Genomic DNA, 6,078 nt, shown 5'->3' on the forward strand with positions numbered 1-6,078 from the left:
GGAGAGGGGCTTTGTGGAGAACCACAAAGAGTGTTATCTGGTGGGGCGATGAAGGAGACGCTCAGGCAGGTAGCATCTGGCAGAATTTTCCAGAACACATGACAGCCAGGTAAAGATGCAGGGGAGGGCATTCCAGAGGAAGGGAAGAGCTAACACAAAGGCCCAGGGAGGAAGAGCCACGGATGGCCAGAGGGACTAGGGTGTGGAGTGAGGCTGGGAGGGGAGCAAAGGAGCCCCAACAGGGAAGCCGGAGCCAGGTCGGGCCAGGGCTTTGCAAGGTGGGGTGGAGTTTGGATTTTGTCTGTTTTTTGGCAGATCCATCAGAAGGTTTAAGCAGAGGGCTGTCATGATCTAATGCCAATGTTGTAAAAATTGCTAAAATATGAGGCCACAGGTGAGTGGGCTGTGGGGGCAGTAGGGAACCGAGGAAGCTGTGAGAAGTGACCTCAGTAGCGGGTGGAACCTGTGCCTCAGACAAGGCTGGCAGTCATGGGGATAGAGGGTGATGAGTTGGGGTAGGTTTTGGAGGAAGAGGTAATGGGACATGTTGATGAACCAGTTAACGGGGAGTGGGAGGCGAGAGGTGATCAAATGCGGGGGAGCCAGCAGGTTCGTGGGGTGGGAACGCAGAGCTGTTTTGGCCGCACTGGGCTTGAGATAGGGACCGGGCATCCGTGGGTGATGTCAAGTGTGCAGGGAGCCACGGGTCTGGAGTTGAAGGAGGTAGACAGAAGTCATCCGCTGACATGCTTCTTCACGTCCGCTGACATGCTTCAGCACTACACGAGGTCGCCTAGGATAAGGGTGTAGAGAGAGATGAGAGATGAGCCCAGGACAAAACCCTAAATCAAGGGGACATTCAGAGGGTGAGCCAAGGAGATGGGTCCCCACAGGAACTGCCAGTGACTGAAAAGAAAGACCAGGAGGGTGTGGTGATAAAGAAGCCAAGGCGGAGAAGCCTTTCCAGCAGCGAGGAGGACGTTTGTCATGTGCTGCTGAGACCCCAAAGTGCAGATGCAAATAAAACAACGTCACCACTCATACCAGTAGGACAAGAATTTGCAAAGTCGGTATTTCATCACTCAGCACAACACAAGCTTGCCATCCACTCAGTCTCCAAAGGAATACAGTACATACCTGTTCCCTTTATTAATTGTGTCTATAAAGTGGGGATTTAGAAAAACAGAAAAAGTGCTCCAAGTTGAAAGAAAAATACTTCCTTTAAAAGCGGAGCGCTTTCCCCTTACCAACCTGACCCGCTTTAGACAACTGATAGGCTCAGTGGGATTTCTCTGGTTTCTGCATCGAACACATCATCAGTCATGATATTGCTGTCAAGTGGAGAATAAAGCCAGCACTGCTGACACCCCTGGCAGGGTGACAAGCCCCTGACCTTTGTCATAGTCTGTCCTGTTTCCCATCCGCCATTATCTGCCCCACAGCACCAACATAAAAATGAATATTTGAGTTTGTTTATTTATATCAGATGTACCAAAATGACAAAATTGTTTCTTCATAAGTAAAATAACAAAATGAGAAAAAGAGAAATGGCATCATTAAGGTGAAGATAATTATAAATAAACTTCAGTCATCTCCTTCTGGGGCAAATGTTAATGTCTTTTGCAAGCATTAGAAAATACATTTGTGATGTTCACAGCATTTCACAAAGTGATTACGCTCCTGGCCATATAAAAATTCGCATAGTGTCTTTGCTATGGCCTTGCGTAGATGGCCTTGGGAAATGAGATTTGGGGCCTACCCGTGAAGCCAGTCCAGTTGTTGAGGGCTATTTAATGGCATGTTTCATTAAGCATGAAAAAACATGCTTCGGAATTTCATCAAACAGAGCTAACAGTGACCACAATAAAGTTAATACAGATAGAAAAGCTTTACATACAAGAAAGCTCATCATGACGTCATTTATAATGGCAAAACCAAGAGAAAACAGAAGAATGGATGAATAAATTATGGCATAGCTATGTACTGACATATCATGCACACAGATGATTTTGTAGACTTTTAGGTTGTGGGAAAATGCTATGTAATGACATGTAAGGTTTTTCAAAAGAGCAATAACTGAATAAAAAGATGAGAGGAGATATACCATGGATTAACAAATGTTATTTCAAAACAGAGGGACTGTGGATGACTTTTTTTCTTTATTCTTTTCTGTATATTCAAGTGTCAATAATGGACTTATATTTTATGAAGTAAATCAGATTATGTCACCCTGGGATAGTTTCCTGTTGCAGGGGAAAAACACTCCAAGCTTTGGCAAATCTGAAATCTGCAGGGCAGGCTGGAGACCCAGGGAAGAGCAGATGCTGCAGCTCGAGTTTAAGGCCATCTGCGGGCAGAATTTGCTGTCCAGGAGGGTCACAGTCTTTTTCTCTTAAAACCTTCAACTGATTAGATGAGGCTCACCACACTATGGAGGTTGGTCTGCTTTACGCAGAGTCACCTGATTTAAATGTTAATCTCATTCACAAAACAACTTCACAGCAACATCTACACTGGGGTTTGACTAAACAAGTGGACACCATAGCCCAGCCAAGTTGACACATAAAATTAATCAGAGATAGAAGCGATCAATCACCTCTGATGGGAAGGGTCCGCAGAAGCGTGGCTCCCTACCAGAGGGAAAGGGAGAAAGCAGGGGTCACAGGTGGGCAGGAAGGTCTAGCAACAGCAGCACGACCCAGTTGGGACACTAAGCTGCTAACTTGTTGTTAACCTCTGAACTCCATGGCTAGGAGCCCCGAGTTAAACTGCTCTTTATTAACTGCAAACCAAACATGACGTCAGCCTGCCTACAGCGCAGAGGCTGCAACAAGATAATTTTTACAGAGAATTCTTTTTTCTCCTAGGGAAAGGTCAGGATCTGAATTGGTGGGCATTTGACATCAGGATACGTAGACTCTTTAGCTGAAGTGGATACATGCAAAGGAAAGGCTCGGGGAGAATCAAGGGAGACTCCTGCGACTATCCTGCAAATGTCGTGTGGTTTCATGAGATGCAACTCCTCCAGGACTTCTTGATTACTTCCCCAGTGGTCCTTGGAGCCCCCCTCACCCTCTGGGGATGTTTGAGTAGTAATAATTGCCTGTCTTGCATTAATGTTGAACGTTAGAGCTTTTAGATGGCTTTCACTCGTATGACTTCACTCTACTTTCTATATGCTCGCCCTAGCACTTCTCACACTCAGGAGGTCCCGAACAAGGCGGGAGGCTTAACTGTAAAACAAATATCATACTACTGGGATGAGTTTGATCACAAAGAGCAAAGCCCATTTGAAATGGCTTAAGCAATAAGGACAGTAATTATAAAATGAAGTCCTGAAATAGAGTGGGCCAGAAGGTTCCAGCAGGGCTAGCCCCCCAGTCCTATGTAAGGTCTTGACAGGAAAGTTCTGCTCAGCATGGACATGACATACTGGATGATGACTGATGGAACCCCTCTCTTTCATGACAAATTAGAACTTGAGACATCTGGAGCCATTTAGCCACTAGTGGCCATGAGCAGAGAGAACACAGACGGGAGCTGTAGGCAGAAGCCACATGGTAGAGAAGTTAGCACTTAGCAGGTGGTGGCACATACAGAAGGGCAGACAGGGGAGCGCCAAGTCATCTAAGTGCAGGTGTACCCAAGTGGCAAGCAGGAGACATGGGCTTGTACGGCGTTTCATGATAACTTGGTTAAAAGACCCAATTTTAAGCCTATATCAGTCAATATATCCAAGGTATGACTGATTTCCACTGGGTACAGCCTCTAAGGGAATGTTTACACTCGTTTCCTTTTTTCTTTTCATCCCTAGACATCTGTAAGATAAACAAGTTGAACATCATTAACTATGGTAACCTATCCCTTGCTGTCTCTGCTCCTTGAAATCAGATAGAGCCCAGGCAAACAGGCAGGTGGCCTTTCTATAGGACATAAACATGCCAACAGCTTGCATTAGTATCTGTGGAATGGAGAAGTCAATGGGGTGTTTCCCCGAGTTGCAGCTGGGTGGGTTTTCATGGGATCGTTACTCACAAAGGGTAAAGGCCAATTATGTTAGGAAGTAAAGATTTTTGTCAGCTAAGCACAGGACACTCAGGTACACTTCCCCAAGGCTGAGTAGAGCATGACTTTCCTGTGCTTTTTCAAGCATGCTGTCTTCCTGCAAAGGCCACACCTATTCCTGAATGCTGACATTGACTAGAAGGTAGAGACTGTTTATGTGAACTGCAGTGTTTTAAATTTGAGCTAATTCTATAACATGCAACATCAAACATGTCACTGATTTTGAGTTTACCATAGTGCATGCATATATTTTTAAGACTTGTTATTGTTTCTGTTTGCTCATGTAAAGAGTTTGATGCATGGCTGAGCATGTATTTACTTACTCAAAATTAAAAACTTCCACGAAGTATAGAAATGGCTCCACAATGGCAAGAATTTTAGAAATCATGGACACGATAGAAAAAAGCTGACAAATTATTAGGGAAGAAAGCAGATAGACTGCGAGATAAAAATAAAGTTTTATATTGGTGAAGCTGGCAGAGTTCCTCGAGAGAAAAAGCGCCCACAGAATGGGCAGGGCGGTCCCAGGCCTCACCAGATCGGAGGCTGGGTGCTTCGACGGGCGAGGGTGTAAGCTCGCAGCTGTGAGCGCTACACCAAGGAGCCTGGTACTGGGCCAGGAGGGCAACCTGTCAAATAATTACAGTTTTATTATTGTGGTTGGCAGAAAAACGCCCTCCTTTCCCAAAGATGTCCAAGTCCGAATCCCAGAAACCTGTGAATGTGATGTATTACATGGTAATGGGGAATTAAAGCTGCAGATAGAATGAAGGTTGCCAATCAGCTGACCTTAAAAGAGGAAAATTACCCTGGATTATCCAGGTGTGCCCAATATAATCACAAGGTCCTTAAATGTGCAAGAGGGACGCAGAAGTGACAGAGCAGCGATATGAGGGGAGAAGCTGACTCCCTGTTGCTGGATTTGAAGATAGAAAAGGCAAGGGAACGAATTCTCCTTGGAGCCTCCAAGAAGGAACAGAGCACTGCTGACACCTTGATTTTAGCCCAGCAAGACCCATGTCAGAATGTAAGATAAGGAATTTGTGTTGTTTTAAGCCATCACATTTGTGGTAATTTGTTACAGCAGCAATAGAAATCTAATACAATTATATTAATAATTTTGAAGGTGGTATGTTTTGCCAGGTAGAGCTAATTATCATTTTTAGGCTATCAAGGGGATTCTGGTGAATGGTTTTAGAATCTCCTTCCCCTAAGACCTTGAATCCAGAAGAAAACCCATTTTAGGAGATGGTTGAGTTGAAAACTAAAACATGGAAGCTCTCGGTGGCTTTGAGGGTCTTTCCTAGGACTGGAAATTGGTTGATCTCCCCTCACACTTTGGAATCAGTATAATTGGAGGGCCACGCCTGATCCCTTGGTCTCCCTGTGAGGTACTCTGGTCATATGCTGTACTTTACCATGTGGTGTCTGTGAGAGCCTTACCCTGGACTCCTTCAGGACTGGGAACACATTCTCTAATCCTCAGGACCAAGTGCAACATTCAGCCTGTAATCGGGGCTTAAAACGTATTTGTTGACCGAATATTTCCGGCATCACTGATGCAATATTCTAACAAGTAGAAAGTTCAAAGTCGGGTAGAGGGCACTGGATGGAAGGAAATGAATGATTTATTTTTTAAAGGAACAAAACATCAGACACAGCAAGTTTCAAATCTTCTTGACTTTATCTCTACAGAACTGGACTTCTGTGCTCAGCTGAACGGAAGCACCCAGTGGGCCAGATTGGGAACACTTATTTTCAAATCGTGTTCCTACGCATATTAACAACTGCTCGAAATGAACCACATATAGCAAGTGTTTAAAGTTGAATCAACTCTAATCCTCTGTACAACTGGAGTTTAAATAAGAGAATGGAAACCATATACAGACACTGAGCACTGTGCCTCTGCTTATACCATTATAACACATAGAAGGAAAAGTATTACTCAGGGAGAAATATGTATTCCAACTCCACGTAAAGTGAGACCCTTCAAATTTAGGAAATGGAACCCAC

This window comes from Cynocephalus volans, chromosome 1 (genome assembly GCF_027409185.1).
Source record: "Cynocephalus volans isolate mCynVol1 chromosome 1, mCynVol1.pri, whole genome shotgun sequence".
Lineage (NCBI taxonomy): Eukaryota > Metazoa > Chordata > Mammalia > Dermoptera > Cynocephalidae > Cynocephalus > Cynocephalus volans.